Source organism: Neolamprologus multifasciatus, chromosome 13, assembly GCF_963576455.1.
Source record: "Neolamprologus multifasciatus chromosome 13, fNeoMul1.2, whole genome shotgun sequence".
NCBI classification, from domain to species: domain Eukaryota; kingdom Metazoa; phylum Chordata; class Actinopteri; order Cichliformes; family Cichlidae; genus Neolamprologus; species Neolamprologus multifasciatus.
Window position 1 is genome coordinate 17,746,092 of NC_140451.1, and position 11,801 is coordinate 17,757,892.

Sequence of the window (11,801 nt, forward strand, 5' to 3'; positions counted from 1 at the left end):
TACAATTTATATCCAGAAAGAAAAATGTGTAGATTGTTTGTTTTTTTTTTCAAATATGCACCAGCTGTTATTTTGATCTTATGTGTTTTCTCTCACTGCATTCAGATTGGTATTGTCGGTCGCACAGGAGCTGGGAAATCAAGTCTTACCAACTGCCTGTTTAGAATTATTGAAGCTGCTGAAGGTCGCATCCTCATTGATGATGTAGATATCGCTACAATAGGCCTGCATGACCTGAGAAACAGACTCACAATTATACCACAGGTATAAACATAAATATAAACAATAATCTTGTCAAAGAATTAGACATTTATAAAAGTACACTAATATTTGTAATCCCGTGTGCACAGGATCCCGTTTTGTTCTCGGGGTCACTGAGGATGAATCTGGATCCATTTGACAAGTTCAGTGATGAGGAGATTTGGAGAGTGCTGGAGCTCTCTCATCTAAAGAGCTATGTATCAGGGCTGCAGGAAGGGTTACAGCATGAAGTGGCAGAGGGGGGAGAAAACCTCAGGTGGGTAATAAAATTAACAATACGGCCTCTGGGTATAAGTTATATATAAGTATAAGTTTTGTACAGTTTGTTATTCTAAACCTTATGTAATGTTCTGCAAAACGTACATAAACCCTAATTTTATTTGAACACATGAGTGTCATTTGTGGTTTATTTTTTTCTTTTGCGCTACAAAAACCCTCTTGAGATATCAATTCTTTAATACAATACAGTGTTGGGCAGAGGCAGCTGCTGTGTCTGGCTCGAGCACTCCTGAGAAAGTCACGTATCCTAATTCTGGATGAAGCCACGGCAGCTGTTGACCTGGAGACAGACAACCTGATTCAGAACACCATCCGCAAAGAGTTCTCAGACTGCACAGTCCTTACCATCGCCCACCGCCTGCACAGTATCATGGACAGCTCTAGGTGAGTTATACGTTTTCCCTTAACATTTTTGGATGATGTGCCCTACCTTATTTTATTTCTGTCAGGGTCAAATTTCTTTCTTTTCCAACCCTTCCTTCTCGTGCACATAATTTATGTGCATGACAAGGAATCAACCACAATTAATTTGGCTTTTTACACATTGTAATTCCTTTGACTGAATCTATTTCCAGCAACAGAAAATGAGAAATATTGTGCACTAAATAAACCCGTTATGTAGTACCAATGACTGTATAAATGATCTGATCAAACATACATAATATGCCAGAGTGGTATTTGACAAAATAATCTAAACTTAAGGTTCACTGACTCCTTTTTCTTGACTTGGACATTACCTTACCCAGAACTTGTATATTTTGCCTAAGAGGGGCCAGATGAAGAGTGATTCAGAGATCCTCTATGAGAGCTAACAGGGAACGTTCTGGCTGTTGTTTGTGCTTGTGCAACAAATGATAGTTCAGAGTACCCAGCACCTTTCCCATCTGGTGACTACATCATGCTACTAAGATGCTTTAATGCTCATGTAGGCTGATCGGGCGCCAAGTGATATTCTGTTATTAGACTTCTGTGCAAATCACACGTTGTCCATAACGAACACCAGATTTGAACAAAGTAAGTGCACATGGAACCAGGAAACCCTAGGTCCCAAGTTGGTGATCAATTTCTTAAGCATATCATCAGATCTGCAGCTATATTCTGAACACCTGGGTGAAGAGAAGAGCTGAGCTGTCAGCTTATCACTACCTGGATCAAGTAAAGGAGCATGATGCTGGACAATCCTGACGTTGGAGGCCCCGGTCTGCAAGCTTTCCACTCCTGGCAGAGCTTTGACAGCACTGCGAGGGAGGCTGAAGACAATGAGCCTGAATGAACCATGTTCTGCACCTGCATTTTTGAGGCTCTTGCATGGAGCTGTGGTTTCAGGGGGGTTGGTGCATGTTGTGGTGGTAATCTCCAAAGCAGATGGTAGAGACCAGAGGTGAAGGGAGTTGTCAAGCTTAAGAAGGAATCCTATTGGGCCTGGTTAGCTTGTGGGACTTCTGAGCTAACTGATAGATGCTGGCAGGTCAAGCGAAACATAGCTAGCTGAAGCAAAAATTCAAAAACCCTCAGAGAATTCAGGAGGGTAATGCCCTACTTATACGGTGTATATGTAACCCAGAGTATAATCTGTTTCCTGCACTTATTCCTGCCATTGAATGCATCGCAGGTACATGACTCCAACCACATGACTTTGCTCAGCCAATCGGACGGCATGTGGGTCATAGTAAGCCTGTCCCGGCTTCCTCCTGTCAGATGCGTGGAGGCAAGCCAGGTGACAGAGCTGTTGCAGGTTTGTATTGGCAAACACTTGCTTTTCCCGTTTTAATGCTTCTTTTAACACCCACTAACCTATGCAACTTAGATGCTGGTTACTGTGAGCCAGAGCCATAGTGTTGTTGTGCACTGAACAGAATGGAATTGGTGAGTTTGAACTTTTAATTGATTGTTTGTATTGCTACCAGCTGGCGCTAATTGGTTGCTGCCGGTCCAAACAATTTGATTTTGATTTGACTGGTATTTGTTGAATAAATAGTGCAGTGAAGCTATATAGTATGTATATAGCAGTTGAAATGTTTCAGTTAAATCCTTATTGGTTAAATATACTGTTTGTTTGTTTGTTTATTTGTGTACACAGGAACAAGAATAACTTAATGTTTTTAGCTTAATTGGCTGACATTTTTGTATTATTTTTGTGATTTCTTATTGGCCTTGTTTATTTAATGCAGGCCAGGTGAACCCTTTTCGGGTATGAAAAAGGATGGCGAGCCAATGAGCGGCTAGGAGCAGGACTCATTCCGCAATCGAAGCTTCCACTGGTTGGGTAGGAAGCTATCAAAGACGACGCTCTGTCCCCATTTTCCAAATATACTGATTTTCACACTCATACACACCATTCCCCCGTTTATGGACAATAGCGCTTGGACATCTCTCATGGACATTCAGATAAAACTCATGGACTTCAGTGTGGGTCAGTGTTTTTGATGTCAACATGTGTTGTTTATGGGGAACTGTTTTCTATATTGCTTGGTATAAGCCGGAAGAATTTGCTTAGTTGTTTTGTGCACCCTCGCTGGGTTTTTGGTTAATTGAATAGCTGCAGCAGGAGTGATTATTTAAGTTTTCCTTTTTTTTTCTTGTTATTTTTCTTTGGGGCTCGGTTAAATACATGGTACCTGCAAAAGCATTTTGTGTTGTGTGTGTTTATTAATTACTGCCATCAGCTCCTGTAGCATTCCTAAATCTTCTGATTAATAATAACCATAATACTTCACCGATTAATAATAACCATAATACTTCACTCAATACCTAGCCTGTATTGATTCATTGGCGCTTCATCAGTGTTACATTTCTTGGCGAGCCAGCCAGGAGCTGATTTGGTTAGTAATTAATATATATTCAAACTCACCAATTTATTTTTCCCCATAATGGAAGTTTTTGAGACACTTGCCATTAAGATCCCAAATGCGGTTTTAATTGACGGAGTAACTGAGCACTCAGTTGATGAAGTTATACATTTCCTTGAACAGTATGGTGACATAGGCCGCAAGGTTACTATAGATTCACCAGAATCTGAATTTAATAACATGCTTGTCGCTGAGTACGCTTCGGGTTTATCTTTAACGCGTTTGTCTCAGTTGTTACCGCACACATCTATTTCAGATTCAGGTGACAAACTCCACATGGAGAGTCTATCTGTAATTTATGCATCAAAAGTTAGTGGTTCCAAGACAAATACTTACTTGGCAGACTTAAAAAGAATAGCCAAATTATCTGGGAGGGATTATGCAGAAGTCCTCAGTGAGGGGATGACCCAGATACGCCGGTCCCTTGCAGAGCTCGACCCAGAGACTCCAGTGGTTGCAAAACCAGAACCAGAAGATTCAAAACCTCCCGATTCAGTCTTTCCTCCTTCACTACCAGCCTCTCTTCCATCAAAGTCCCCTTCCGTTGCCAGTGGTGCTGAAGCACAAGGTGGAGAGAGGCATTCTGCCTCCATTCCAGCAGCTGATCTCAACCCTCCTGAAGTACAACGCTATGTTGTGGAACACGTTGTTCGGAGTGGGGACAGCTCGCTGCATGCATTCCATCGACTGAGAGCATTTTCTGGTAAAGTGCCCAGGCCAATTCAAGAGACAGATTATGATATATGGCGGTCAGGTGTGGAATTAGCCCTGAAAGATCCATCTATATCTGATCTGCAGCGCACCAGACTGATTCGTGACAGTCTACTGCCTCCTGCCTGTAATATGGTAAAACATCTCAGCCTTGACACACCACCAGAAGTTTATATGAAACAACTTGACTCGGCCTATGGTACTGTGCAGGATGGGGAAGAGTTATATGCCAAGTTCATGGACACCTTCCAGGACAGTGGAGAAAAGCCTTCGGCCTATTTGCAGCGGCTGCAGGTGGCATTACAGCATGCAGCAAAAAGAGGAGGTGTTTTAGAGAAAGACATGAACAACAGACTGTTGAATCAATTCTGCAGGGGATGTTGGGATAACAATTTAATATCGGAACTCCAACTTAAACAAAAGAAACACAACCCCCCCAAATTTCCTGAACTTCTCTTACTCCTTCGAACTGAAGAGGACAGAGAGGCAGCAAAGATATTAAGGATGAAACAGCATTTGGGACCGACAAAACAGAAAGCCACCACTAATGCCCAGTTTGCCAATACTGGGGAAGAAACTAACCTCTGTACTGCGCTAACCACTCTGACTAAACAGCTCTCACAACAGATGGCAGCTATACAACAGCAGCTTGCAGCTTTGACAGCACTGCAGTGTAATGTCAAACCACCGGTTGCTGCCTGCCCAGCTTCAAAGCCCTATGGGCCGAAGAAGGTTGGTAAGAATCCAAAACCTAGCGTCTCCAGCCCTAAACCAGGGTTTTGCTTCCGCTGTGGAGAAGATGGTCACATTAAGCCACAATGTGAAAATGCACCCAATTCAGCATTGGTAAGTGCTAAGCGGAAACAATTTGACAACAAACAAAAGTGGCAGAAGCAAAAGTCCTCTGCTTCTGAGGATTTAAACTAGTTCCAGTTCCTGTTGAGGGACAAACAGGAGCTGAGCTGGACCAACCTTGTCCCGCTGAGAACAAAAAGCATGCCACGTGTGCAAAAATGCAGACAAAGACAAAGATCCACACTAGATTACCACCAGGATTAGTTGGATCCAGATGTACAGCAGAAGTCAACATCGCAGGTTGCAACTGCCCGTGTCTACTGGATACTGGTTCCCAGGTTACCACAATTCCAGTTTCGTTCTATAATGAGCATCTCTCTGATCAGCCAGTCCACCCATTGAATGAACTTCTTCATGTGGAGGGGGCTGCTGGTCAGTGTGTTCCATACCTTGGGTATGTTGAAGTTGCCATGACATTTCCAAAAGACTTTCTTGGGACTGACTTCCCAGTCCAAATGCTTGCACTTGTTGTTCCTGATGTGAGACCTGATTTTCCAACCTCAGTACTTATTGGCATGAATACAAATTCTTTATGAACAATTCTCTTCTAGTAACTGTTCATCATTCCAGGTACAGAGCAGTTCTGCAAACTCTCCAAGTGACGTGCCAACAGAATTGTAATGATCACCTTGGTGTTGTGACCACCCTTAGTAAATCTCCTGTGCTAATTCCAGCTGGCTGCACAGTTGTGGTCGAGGGTTCTGCCAAGCTTCTCAGCCCAGCTAGTCAATGTGTTGTCATTCAGCACCCGGGTTCAGGCCTGCCGGGTGGTTTGTGTGTCAGTAATTGTCTAGTCGCTCTTAAAGCTGGTACACACACTCAGGTTCCAGTTGTTGTATCAAACGGAACAGAGCAAGACATCTGCATACCAGCTTTGAGTGTCGTTGCAGAGCTGGGAGCCTATGACTGCATAGTCTCTGAGCACAGCGTGACAAACTCCCCAGATCGGGAGATGTTGTCAACACCCCTCACTTTCGATTTTGGTGAGTCACCAATACCAGCAGAATGGAGAGAACGGATCACAACAAATTTGAATGCCATGTCTGAAGTTTTTTCACATCATGACTTGGATTTTGGTTGCACTAAAGAAGTGAAGCATCATATCAAGCTCCATGACAATACCCCTTTTAAACACAAAGCAAGACCTATTCATCCCCAGGACATAGAAGCTGTTCGTAAACATCTTCGAGAGCTTCTAGATGCTGGTGTTATCAGGGAGTCGGAGTCATCATTTTCATCACCAATAGTGGTTGTCAAGAAGAAAAATGGAGACATCCGACTATGTATTGACTACCGCAAACTCAACCTTCAAACGATTAAGGATGCGTATGCATTGCCCAACTTGGAGGAATCGTTTACAGCACTCACTGGATCAAAATGGTTCTCTGTGCTTGATCTCAAATCTGGTTATTATCAGATAGAAATGGATGAAGCTGATAAAGCCAAAACCGCTTTTGTAACGCCAATTGGGTTTTGGGAGTTCAACCGAATGCCTCAAGGAGTTACTAATGCACCTTCAACGTTCCAAAGACTCATGGAGAAGTGCATGGGAGACTTGCACTTGAAAGAGGTCCTGGTGTTTTTGGATGATTTGATCATATTCTCCAACACCCTTGAGGAGCACGAAGACCGTTTGCTGAGAGTGTTGAATCGCTTGAAAGAATTTGGGTTAAAACTTTCTCCAGAAAAATGCAAATTCTTTCAGACATCCGTCAGATACTTGGGCCACATTGTTTCAGAAAATGGTGTTGAGACAGACCCAGAAAAGGTTGCCACCCTGAAATCCTGGCCAATTCCAACCAACTTGAAGACCTTGAAATCTTTTCTGGGATTCGCTGGCTACTATAGGCGTTTTATTAAGGGACATGCCATGATCGCCAAGCCACTCAACAACCTCACACGTGGGTACCCATCCACACACAAAAGCTCTAAAAATGAGACTTCTAAGGGCTCACAGTTTGATCCCAAGCAATCCTTTGGTTCCAGGTGGAGTCCTGAATGTCAGTTGGCTTTTGACACACTCATTGACAAACTTACCACTGCACCAGTTCTAGGTTTTGCTGATCCGGCACTGCCTTACATCCTCCACACAGATGCCAGCACCACCGGATTGGGTGCCGCCCTTTACCAAGAGCAAGAGGGGAGACTTAGGGTGATAGCCTATGCCAGTAGGGGTTTGTCATCCAGTGAAAGTCGTTACCCAGCTCACAAGCTTGAATTCTTGGCACTGAAGTGGAGCGTGACAGAAAAATTTCATGATTACTTGTATGGAGCAAGTTTTACAGTGGTCACGGATAACAACCCACTTACCTATATCTTGACATCAGCAAAGTTGGATGCTACCGGCCATCGTTGGCTGGCTGCTCTTTCTACTTTCTCGTTCAAGATACAGTATCGAGCCGGCAAGCAAAATCTGGATGCAGATGCACTTTCCTGTCGGCCCCATGATGGTACTTCCTCTAGTGAAACTGCTCAAAAAGATGAGGAGCTAATTAATCAGTTTACTCAACAACATCTCTCAAGCAGCAGTAATGGTGAAATATCAGCTGGAGTCGTCGATGCGATTTGCCAAAGCTGTGTTGTCAGGACCCAAGCTGAGTATAGCTTGGTCGAATCCCTGTCCATCAACACAGCAGTGCTTCCTGAGAATTACTCAGAAGATTCCCATGGACTTCCTGTTATTTCCACCATATCCCGTTCTGAGCTTTATGAAAAACGGAGAACTGATCCAACTCTCCGGGAGGTTATTCACCAGTTGGAGTCAGGAGAAAAAATTCCTCTGACAGCCAGGAAAGAGCTTCCTGAAATTCCTCTTCTCCTTCGAGAACTGAATAAATTAGAGCTGATTGATGGTATTCTCTATAGGACGAGATATGAAAATGAACAACCATCATACCAACTGGTCCTTCCGACAGAACTGCGGCAAACTGTTCTCCACAGCCTCCACAATGATATGGGCCACCTGGGAGTGGAACGGACCCTTGACCTTGCCAGGACTCGGTTCTATTGGCCAAGAATGGCTGTGGATGTGGAAAATAAAATAAAAACCTGTGGCCGGTGTATTCGCCGGAAAAGCTTGCTGGAGAAAGCTGCTCCTCTTGTTAACATTCGGACATCACGTCCACTTGAACTCATTTGTATGGATTTCCTCAGTCTCAAGCCCGATACCAGCAACACCAAAGACATCCTGGTACTGACAGATCATTTCACCAAATATGCCCTTGCCATTCCAACATCAAACCAAAAGGCAAAAACTGTGGCTAAATGTCTTTGGGAAAACTTCATCGTTTATTACGGAATTCCAGAAAGACTCCATACAGATCAAGGGCCAGACTTTGAGTCGAAATTGATAAAGGAGTTATGTGCCCTGTTGGGAGTCCAAAAGTGTCACACAACACCGTACCATCCAAGAGGAAACCCAGTAGAGAGGTTTAATCGCACTCTACTGGCCATGTTGGGAACTCTTGAACCCAAACAGAAATCCAAATGGAAACAGTTTGTAAAGCCATTCGTCCATGCATACAACTGTACCAAAAATGAAGTCACTGGCTACACCCCATACGAACTAATGTTTGGACGTTGTCCTCGTCTCCCCATTGACCTTGCTTTTAATCTTCCTGTACGTGAGAAAGAACATCAGACACATTCACAGTATATACAAGACTTAAAAGCTAAGTTGAAAGAAAGTTATCTGCTATCTTCAAAGAATGCTGCGAAGAACGCTGAGAGGAACAAGACTCGATTTGACCAACGTATTATACCATCCAAGCTGGAAGTTGGAAGCAGAGTCTTGGTGCGGAACATGAGGCTGAGAGGTAAACATAAACTTGCTGACAAATGGGAACCAGATGTCTTTGTAGTGCTGAACTGTGCCAAAGATCTCCCCGTCTACACCGTAAAACCAGAATGCAAAGACGGCCCAATTCGCACATTGCACAGAGATCTCCTTCTTCCGTGTGGGTTTCTTCCTGCAACAGAGTCAGGAACATCAGATGAGACTATTCCAATCACACCCTCTTTAACTCGTCAACAGACCAAGAAACAACAGGAATCTCCTGAGTACTTTGTTGAAGAGGATGAATTGGAACCGACCTTTGTCCATCTTGCCCCGCTCCCAATGGGGTTTAGGGTGGAGAAGTCTCTCAACCCCCTACAGTCTTTTCCCAGTGGTGAGGAGGAAAAACTTCCTCCAACATCTGTACCTGAAATGGAATCAGCTGGGGAAGCTCTGTTAGGATCTCAGAGGGAAGAACCATTGGAGTTTGATGCTGATGGGACATCCGAGGAAGATTTGCTTGAAATCTTACCCGAACACGTTCTTGAAGCCGTATCTACAGACTTGTCCAATCCTGAAGTCTCTGACAGCTTAACAGGCGAGCCTAGTCCTGTGACATTACCAACTCTTAATAGCTCAGATTCGGTTCTTGACCCCCCCTCTGAGGCGGTCAACACGTCACAGATCGCCACCTAGGCGACTGCAGTATGCCCACTTAGGCAATCCATTGATATCAGTTGTTCAGTCTCTGTTACATAGTCTGTCAGATGCTTTAACCACCACAACCACCAATTCTAACCCTTCAGTCGTACACATTGTGTAGTGTTATCATGCGACGGGACGTGCATGTATTCAAGGGGGGAGGGTGTAACCCAGTGTTACATATAGTGTGAGTGTGATGCTGCTGACTTCAACTGAGGATAAATTCGGATAGTAGAAAGAATACTTTGTCAACCTCTGTAATCCCCCTTACATTCGGTCTGAAGATGAGGGGGATGACTTGTTCATCACTAGGGATGAGGTCACTGAGGTAGTTAAACAATTCCTTGGTGGCAGGATCGATAGACGGAATGAGTTCTTTAAGGCCCCAGATGTTGTAGCGCTGACTTGGTTTACACACCTCTCCAAGGTTACGTGGAGCTCTGGGGCAGTGCCTCTAGACTGGGAGAATCGGGTGGTGTTTCCCAACTTTAGGAAGGGTGACCAGTATGTGTACTCCAGCTAAAGGGAGGTCACAGTCCTCAGCCTTAACAGGAAGGTCTATGCCAGGGTACTGGGGGGCGACCGTGGCTCAAGGGATTGGGAAGCTCACCTGTAACCGGAAGGTTGCCAGTTCAATCCTCCTGCTCTCTCTCTATCCTGGTCGTTGTGTCCTTGGGCAAGACACTTTAACCTACCCTACAGTCTGCCCCAGGGCAGCTGTGGCTACAACTGCAGCTTACCTCCACCAGTGTGTGAATGTGAAAGTGAATGAATAGTGGAATTGTAAAGCGCTTTGGGTGCCTAGAAAAGCGCTATATAAATGCAATCCTGTCGGTGGCGCTGTCACTTGGTGTTCGCTCGCTCTGTGGTATAGTATCACTTCCTGTTCCTGCTCAAACACAGTGGTGTTTCTGAGTAGCTTATTTGCTTAGCAGTTTAATTAACAACTTTTAAATACATTCTTTTTTCATAGTATAATCTTCACGTGCTTCATCCGAAGCACACTTTCTGTGTACTCACTACCTAATTTATAGCCAAAGTATTCACTCACTGTCTCTGTACTGTTTCGCTAGCTTAGCTCGTAGCCGACTCGTTAGCACTATGGCTACTTCACCTGTCCCTTCTGCACTTTCTTGCTCATTGTGTCAGATGTTTAGTTACTCCTCGGCCTCCTTTAGCAGTAATGATATCTGTAACAAATGTAGCATATTTGCAGCTCTGGAGGCCAGGATTACTGAACTGGAGACTCGGCTTCGCACCCTTCACTCACCCTTAGCTAGCCAGGCCCCTGTAGCTGGTGCAGCCGAAGATAGCGTAGGCCCCGCTAGCTGTTCCCCGGCAGATCCCAAGCAGCTGTGGAAAGAGGGCGGCTGGGTAACGGTGAGGAGGAAGCATAGTCCTAAACAGAAGCCCCAGGTACACCACCAACCCGTTCATGTGTCTAACCGTTTTTCCCCACTCGGTGACACACCCGCTGGGGGTCAAACTCTGGTAATTGGTGATTCTGTTCTCAGACATGTGAAGCTAGAGACACCGGCAACCATAGACAATTGTCTTCCAGGGGCCAGAGCAGGCAACATTGAAGGAAATTTAAAACTGCTGGCTAAGGGTAAACGTAAATTCAGTAAAATCATAATTCACGTCGGCAGTAATGACACCCGGTTACGCCAATCGGAGGTCACTAAAATCAATATTGAATCAGTGTGCAACTTTGCCAAAACAATGTCGGACTCTGTAGTTTTCTCTGGTCCCCTCCCCAATCAGACCAGGAGTGACATGTTTAGCCGCATGTTCTCCTTAAATTGCTGGCTGTCTGAGTGGTGTCCCAGAAATGATGTGGGCTTCATAGATAATTGGCAAACCTTCTGGAGGAAACCTGGTCTTGTTAGGAGAGATGGCATCCATCCCACTTTGGATGGAGCAGCTCTCATTTCTAGAAATATCGACAAATTTATTAAACCCCTCAAAATATGACTATCCAGAGTTGGGACCAGGAAGAAGAGTTGCAGTCTTACACGCCTCTCTGCAGCTTCTCTCCTCCTGCTACCCCCCCCAAAAACCCATCTCCATAGAGACTGTGTCAGCTTCCAAAAAGACAAAAAACAAACTAAAAACCAGCAACAAACAACTTAAACATAAACAATTACAAAGAAAGAACAATACAGTATCCACATCTGAACCAAAGAGTAAAACAGTGAAATGTGGATTATTAAATATTAGGTCTCTCTCCTCCAAGTCTCTGTTAGTACATGACTTAATAATTGATCAACAAATTGATTTACTCTGCCTTACAGAAACTTGTTTGCATCAGGATGATTATGTTAGTTTAAATGAATCAACACCCCCGAGTCATTCTAACTACCAGAAAT

At 44.3% G+C, this 11,801-nt stretch overlaps 1 pseudogene across 1 annotated transcript in view; it reads left to right on the top strand.

Moving 5' to 3' along the window:
• LOC146505370 (ATP-binding cassette sub-family C member 2-like) overlaps positions 1 to 11,801 on the top strand; it is a 62,767-nt pseudogene that overhangs the window by 33,274 nt on the left and 17,692 nt on the right. Inside the window, exons 30-32 of the transcript XR_014877424.1 lie at positions 106 to 264; positions 351 to 517; positions 730 to 924. The product of XR_014877424.1 is annotated as an ATP-binding cassette sub-family C member 2-like (transcript). The remainder of the gene's footprint in view (positions 1 to 105; positions 265 to 350; positions 518 to 729; positions 925 to 11,801) is intronic.